Source organism: Gobio gobio, assembly GCF_949357685.1.
Source record: "Gobio gobio genome assembly, chromosome: 22".
NCBI lineage: Eukaryota > Metazoa > Chordata > Actinopteri > Cypriniformes > Gobionidae > Gobio > Gobio gobio.
In genome coordinates, this window is record NC_137118.1 from 20484872 (window position 1) to 20493307 (window position 8436).

Below are 8436 nucleotides of genomic sequence, written 5' to 3' on the forward strand. Positions count from 1 at the left end.
GACAGGTGAGATTGAGGCAGAGACAGAGACAGGTGAGACTGAGGCAGAGGGAGAGACAGGTGAGATTGAGGCAGAGACAGAGACAGGTGAGACTGAGGCAGAGGGAGAGACAGGTGAGATTGAGGCAGAGACAGAGACAGGTGAGACTGAGGCAGATGGAGAGACAGGTAGACTGAGGCAGAGGGAGAGGCAGGTGAGACTGAGACCGAGGGAGAGACAGGTGAGAATGAGGGAGAGACAGGCGAGACTGAGGGAGAGACAGGCAGACTGAGGCAGAGGGAGAGAAAGGTGAGACTGAGACAGAGGGAGAGACAGGTGAGACTGAGGCAGAGAGAGAGAGGTGAGACTGAGGCAGATGGAGAGAGAGGTGAGACTGAGGCAGATGGAGAGACAGGTGAGACTGAGGCAGATGGAGAGACAGGTGAGACTGAGGCAGAGAGAGACAGGTGAGATTGAGGCAGAGACAGAGACAGGTGAGACTGAGGCAGATGGAGAGACAGGTAGACTGAGGCAGAGGGAGAGGCAGGTGAGACTGAGACCGAGGGAGAGACAGGTGAGAATGAGGGAGAGACAGGCGAGACTGAGGGAGAGACAGGCAGACTGAGGCAGAGGGAGAGAAAGGTGAGACTGAGACAGAGGGAGAGACAGGTGAGACTGAGGCAGAGAGAGAGAGGTGAGACTGAGGCAGATGGAGAGAGAGGTGAGACTGAGGCAGATGGAGAGACAGGTGAGACTGAGGCAGATGGAGAGACAGGTGAGACTGAGACAGAGGGAGAGACAGGTGAGACTGAGGCAGAGACAGAGACAGGTGAGACTGAGAAAGGGAGAGACAGGTGAGACTGAGGCAGAGGGAGAGACAGGTGAGACTGAGGCAGAGGGAGAGACAGGTAGACTGAGGCAGAGGGAGAGACAGGTGAGACTGAGAAAGGGAGAGACAGGTGAGACTGAGGCAGAGGGAGAGACAGGTGAGACTGAGGCAGAGGGAGAGACAGGTAGACTGAGGCAGAGGGAGAGACAGGTAGACTGAGGCAGAGGTAGAGGCAGGTGAGACTGAGACTCAATGAGATGCTAATGGACTGATCAGAATAAATGATGTATGCTAAGCTACGCTAAAAGTGCTAATGCCAGAGACAAAGATCGGCTGAATGGATTCAAAAACGGTAAAACTCAACTATTTAACTCTAGGGGACTTGTAAAATGAGCCTATTTTCAAAAAAAGTGAAGCGTTCCTTTAAGCTGACTCGGGTAACCCCACTGCTTAAGAAACCCACTCTAAATCCAGCACTTCTAGAAAATTACAGACCTGAGGCCGGTTGCATAAACCATTAAGACTAGTCTTAAAAGTTAGACATACATTTTTTTCTTTATGACTGTTCATAACTTTTTAAAATCAGTTACATAAAAACATAGACTGGCCTAATTTGATACGAAAAGTAAGACTGAATGCCACTTGCCTAACTGCTAGTGGCTCATACTAGATCTTAAGACACTGTCTTAACATAATGGCTTAGTTTATGCAACTGGCCCCAGTATACCTTCTTCCATTCATTGCTAAAACACTTGAACGAGTCGTTTTCAACCAAGTCTCTACCTTTCTTACACAGAACAACCTCCTGGACAGCAACAAGTCTGTTTTCAAAAGCAGACACTCAACTCAGACTGCTCTGCTCTCAGTTATTGAAGCTCTGAGACTGGCAAGAGCAGCTTTCAAATCCTCAGTACTCATCTTGCTGGATCTGTCTGCTGCTTTTGACACAGTTAACCACCAGATCCTCCTGTCCACCCTCAAAACGGAGGGCATCTCAGGAACCACACTGCAGCGGCTCAAGTCTTACCTGTCGGGTAGGTCCTTTAGGGTGTCGTGAAGGGGTGAGGTGTCTTCAGGCCCGGTTCCAGAATCAAATCACTGAGGGTGCTTCTAAAATGACTGAAGGTGCTCTAGTAAAGTGCAGATAGGCTAAGCAACGGCTCCACCATAGCAGTGTACAGTGAGAAATGTATGATTATTTATTTACAAGTAATTTACCAATTATTGGAATTTCTAAAATATTTTGCTACAAATTGTCTATTAATCTATTAGTCTGCATTTACATTGCTTTAATGCGTTACTAATCTTTTAACATATCTTCCTGAGAACCAGAAAAAAAGGTTTTGTGAATTTAGATTTGTTTTTTGGAGCATAAAAAACAAATTGATATATATATTTTTTAAATTCCTATGTTATATGCTATATCCTCTGCTCTGTAGAGGACACCAGAACCCCTTTATTGAGAAAACTAAAAGACATGAATAGACAAACAATGGGATTTTTGTTTTCATTCACCAATCAATTTTTATGCTTCAAGTTTTTTTTATCCAAGCTTTGTATAAAGATGATTCTCAATGTTATGAAAGATACAGAATAATTTGATATACCAATTTACTTTATGCAATATGTGTGTAAATATGGCCATAAATGCCATTCCCATTCTAGGCAATGCATCTATACACGGTATCTAATTTGCATATTAAAGAGTTTTGGGACAATATGTAAATGTAAAAAGACATGTAATAATACTTTCATAAGAATGTCTTGTATTTCATAAGAATATCCAGACTAAAAACTGTGAATGTTGTCAGAGAAATTCGCTCAATAATGTCCTCATTCGCAAAACCTCTATTCTGGGTCTCAGGAGGATATTTCTGTCTCGTGCAGAGTGGCATTTATATTTAGATGTCACTTCCGAAACTTTGCTGCATGCATTTGGCCGTTGGTCCTCTTAGCAATAATAGTTTTATTCAGTGAATGACTGTAGCCTCGAAAGTGAGCCAAGCCAAGACCGCTATGATCACTAAAATGCTGTTGCTTTGTCAGTTCATCGCGATTTCACAAAGTTCCGTTATAAAAATGAAGTCGTCACCAATAAATCTCTTACTTACATCGTGTCTTGACTTTGTTTGTTAATGAGAGGTTTCATGAGCCTCCATTAATGCCGACTTCACGTGGTATCAGAAATGTAATTCCGACTTCTGAAATCGTGATTACGAGCTCATTGCATTTAATGTGAGGGCATGAAGGCAGCATAACTCAGCACTGAATAAAAACTCTTGCGTTTTGAGTGGTGAGATTCTGATCGCGTTCGAGAAATCAACAACTATCTGTGATTGGCTACATTACTCACCACTGCAAAAACTCAATGTAAATAGATGCATTTGAAGCTGCCAAGTCTGTTTCGCCAATATTATTACAGTATCCACTGAGGGGTTCTTTTGCTTGCGTTTGAGGGTGCTCTAGCACCCCCGTAGAACCGGGCCTGGGTGTCTTAGTCGCAACATCTAACTACTGGGGTGCTTCAGGGCTCAGTGCTTGGACCACTCTCTTCTCCATCTACATGTCATAACTAGGATCTGTCATTCAGAAACATGTTTTTTCCTATCACTGCTATGCTGATAACACACAACTCTATCTCATTCCAACCAGATGATCTGATGGTATTTTCTCGCATCTCGGTCTGCCTGACAGGCATTTATTTCTGGTTCAAGGACCACCACCTTTAACTCAACCTTGCAAAGACAGAGCTGCTTGTGTTCTCAGCCAACCCAACACTACATCAAAACGTTCTCCATTCAGCTAGGTTCATCAACCATAACTCCATCCAGGACAGCCAGGAACCTTGGAGGATCAGTTCAAATTCGCAGACCACACTGCTAGAACTGCCCGGTCCTGCAGATTTGCCTTATACAACATTAGTAGGATCAGGCCCTTACTATCGGAGCATGTTACACAACTCCAAGCTCTTGTTCTTTCCAGACTGGACTATTGTAATGCACTCTTGGCAGTTCTTCCAGCACACACTGTCAAACCTCTGCAACTGATCCAGAATGCTGCAGCAAGAGTTGTCTGTAATGAGCCGGAGCGCACGTCACAACTCTCCTCAAATTGCAATGGTTGCCAATTGCTGTTTGCATTAAATTCAAGGCACGGATGTTTGCCTAAAGAACAACCACTGGCTCTGCACCCCTATACCTAAACTCATTACTTCAGACCTACGTGCCATCCAGAAGCTTGTGTTCTGCAAGTGAACGGCGTCTTGTGGTGTCATCTCAAAGAGGCACAAAATCACTTTCACAGACCTTTACCTTGACTGTTCCAAGCTGGTGGAATGACCTCTCTCGACCCGAGCTGCTGAGTCTTTAGCCATTTTCAAGAAACTGCTGTAGACGCATCTTTATTTTCAGCACTTGACCCATTAATACTAACACTTACTATTCTTTTTCTATTAATACAAATTATAAAAAATACATGTACTGTGCTGGACTAACTGGGACTAGTCAATGCGCTTACATATTGTTGCCCTATTGTTGGTTTGATTGCTTCTATTGCTCCCCTCATTTGCAAGTCACTTTGGATAAAAGCATCTGCTAAATGATTAAATGTAAATGTATTTGGTTGAGAGTGACCGAGTGGTTATACTGGCTGGTGCTTATGGCATGGTTGAATCCGTGACAGCAGTTTTGTCGTCTGCTGCTTAAAGGGCACCTATTATACCCTTTTTTACAAGATGTAATATAAGTCTCAGGTGTCCCCAGAGTGTGTGTGTGTGTGTGTGAAGTTTCAGATCAAAATTCCTAACAGATCATTTAATATACAAATTTTTGGGTTTGAGAAAAATGAGCTGTTTTGTGTGTCTCTCCTTTAAATGCAAATGAGCTGCTGCTCCCCACCCCAGAGGGCGGAGCCTTCACAGCTCGTGAATGCGAATGAAAACTGAAACATGATGCATCTGTTTGGTTATGATCATCTCTATCGCGGACACTCACTTGACATTGCAGTTCTTCATCATCATTAAATATTATCATCTGCATGCGTTTTAAAGAGCACCTATCATGGCATTTAAAATGTTCCAAATATTGTTTTAGAAGTCCCCAACAACAGTTTTGCATGCATGCAATGACAAAAAAGACTTTAGTTTTCTTATAATATGCATTTATTTTTACCTGTTTTGACAGCGATTCTCAAATGATTCCTTTAGTGATTCACTTTTCAAAACCCCGCCTTTACGTGACGCTAATCTGCGGTGATTGGTCCGATGACCCAGTCAGTTGTGATTGGTATAGTCTGTGCAGATATTCTCGGAAACGGAACGCCCATCAAAGTCTTATAGTGACAGTAATTTGTTAATATGTGTCAGGAATTATGAATATGAAAACCGCGTCGGTACTGTTTGATTGTAATATGAGCCTCAGCTGATCTCATTCATAAAAAAACTCTTCTATTCTCCTCACGAAGACTCACGACAAATCAACATCCCTCAGGGCTTTTAGTTCAAAAGTGTGCAGATGAGGAGACATATTGATAGATTCTCATATGTCTGTGTCAAATTTCTAAACAGAGGAGTATTTTTTATTCAATACTTCCTCAAAATGGGCAGAAATAGCCTAATCATGAGCGATTGAGTCTCTTATGTGTTGTTTTCAATTCATACTGGCAGCCGGAGGGCGCTCTGTGCACATGTAGTCCATGTATGGTACAGACAGACGAAGAAGAACCATGTGCCATAATAGAAGTCCATAATAAAAGCTTCCTGAGATCGCGAAACATACATTTGACGACTAATAAACACACAATCGCGACGATGTATGGTTTGTCTTCAAGCCACTTAGTCTTCAAATGCTCATCCTTGGGCAGATGAAAGAAGTTTGCTTTTGAGTGGCACTTCAGAACACAGCGTCTCGTCGCCATGATGTTTTCTAGTTTTCACTGGCGTCTTGGAGCGCAATAAGTGGGCGTATCGTATTCAAATAACTTGACAAGTTGACGTCATCTAGTCAAAGAAAAAGCTTCGGTCTTCTAACGATTCTTAAAAATGACTCAGAGTCGACTCTTACTTTTGAAAGAAAATAACTATATATACGGTGCACTGTCATATTTCAAGCTATCACAGGATGTTTTTGTTCACTTAGATCTATGTTACACACTACATGAAAGGTAAATTTCAAAATTCCATGATAGGTGCTCTTTAAAGCTGTATCACTCTCAACTTGCGCACACACACCCGACGCATACGCACAGAGAACTGGATGTCGGTGCGTCCGTAAGTATTGAACTACTAGACTAGTTCTCTGTCATGTGTTATTGCGGTTAAACTGTCAAATGCTCACAAGGTTATGTCGGAAACACAGAAAGGTCACATGAAAACAGTTGGTTATGTCTGTGCACATATGCAGCAAGTACAGAAATCCCATCTGTATATTAGATCTGTGTATTAAAGTGAGAGCAGGAGATAGCTCTCTGAGGGCGGGGTCTATAAGTGTCCATCAAAACTTGCTAGCCTGTAAAATGTGACGTCACTTTGCCAGGAATCTGCAAACGGCTTGTTCTGAGACACGGCTTATGATTTATGGGGATTAAAAAAAGGAGTGGGGGGATTTTTACCATTATAAGGTGGTTGTGTACACACACTGCCAACACACATTTATGTTCAAACACCATGTAAAAGTGAATTTTGCATAATAGGTGCCCTTTAAAAGCTCAAGCGCTATAAAGTTTGAGGATTCTGATTAGCTGTAGTTTTTATCGTTCATCAGCTGGAAAAAAAAAATTGTTCTGAAAGTGATTCCAATTATATTGTATCTCAGTGCCGTTCCTGATTGTGTCATGAACATATCTCCCTAATTTCATGACAATGGTCTTTGAAATTCAGAAGGAACAGCCCTGATTCTTGTCTCCAAAAGGATGACTGGGAGAAGTCTGGGTCATGCAGAATGCAGCACCTTTCTTGCTGTTCTGCTCCACTAGACCTAGACCTTAACGGACTGTCCTGTCTCTGTCAGGTCTGTGAGAAGACAGGCTAAAAGTTTGCATTCAGCCAACCAAAGGAAAACCAAATTTTTGGTGTGTACTCCACCAGATGCCAGAATTTGGTTAGCTTGGATGATGTGAACACTCTTTTCTGAAGTCAGGTGTGCAGACGCAAACATACTCATTTTCAGATTGAGATCCAGATCATCCCAGTTCTTAAAAGTGGACAGCAAAATAGTAAAAAACAAAAAACAATGATGACATTATTATTACTATTATAACAAAACTTAACTGCATGTGCAGTGTGTCATTCACTGACACAAATGTACTCCGTTACATCATAAAAAGAATTTTAGTCTCTCTGTTTATCCCGAGGTTTACTGTAGTCTGCCAGATCAGATGGTGGACCTGCGCGTCAACGCGACCAACGCATCCCTGAAGTGTCAGCAGAGACCGTGTATTCGCCTTTTTAGGGGTTTGCGTGGGGATGATGACGGTATAGTTTCAAAACTATTTCAAACCTATTTCATGTTTTTTTAAGATGGTGTTTAAATGGCACCAAATGAAATAACTAATCAGTTTTTACAACAGAAATTAATCCAAAACTTTTCTTCAAAAACAAAATGAATTTCCTTTTATCACTGTAAGCTGCTTTGAAGCAATCTGTGTTTAGGAGTGTGTTTTTGACCATTCTTCTAGAAGCGCATTTGTGAGGTCAGGCACTGATGTTGGACGAAAAGGCCTGGCTCGCAGTCTCCGCTCTAATTCATCCCAAAGGTTGTCGGGCTGAGGTCAGGACTCTGTGCAGGCCAGTCAAATTCCTCCACATCAAACTGTCCATGTCTTTATGAACCTTTGTTTTATACATTGGTGCACAGTCATGTTGGAACAGGAAGGGGCCATCCCCAAACTGTTCCCACAAAGTTGGGTGCATGAAATTGTCCAAAATGTCTTGGTATGCTGAAGGATTAAGAGTTCCTTTCACTGGAACTAAAGGGTCAAGCCCAACCCCTGAAATACAACCCCACACCATAACCCCCCCCCCCCACCAAACTTTACACTTTGCACAATGCAGTGAGACAAGTACCGTTTTCCAGGCAACCGCCAAACCCAGACTCGTCCATCAGATTGCCAGACAGAAAAGCGTGATTCGTCACTCCAGAGAACACATCTCCACTGCTCTAGAGTCCAGTGGCGGCGTGCTTTGCACCACTGCATCCAACGCTTTGCATTGCTCTTGGTGATGTAAGGCTTGGATGCAGCTGCTCGGCCATGAAAACCCATTCCATGAAGCTCTCTATGCACTGTTCTTGAGCTAATCTTAAGGCCACACAAAGTTTGGAGGTCTGTAGCTATTGACTGCGCACTGTGCGCCTCAGCATGTACTGACCCCCCACTTTGTTATAAGACCACTAACAGTTGACAGTTGATATTTAGTAGTGAGGAAATTTCACGAATAGACTTATTGCACAGGTGGCAACCTATTACAGTACCACGCTTGAATTCACTGAGCTCCTGAGAACGACCCATTCTTTTAGAAATGTTTGTATAAGCAGTCTGCATGCCTAGGTGCTTAATTTTATACACCTGTGGCCATGGAAGTTATATATATATATATATATATATATATATATATATATATATATATATATATA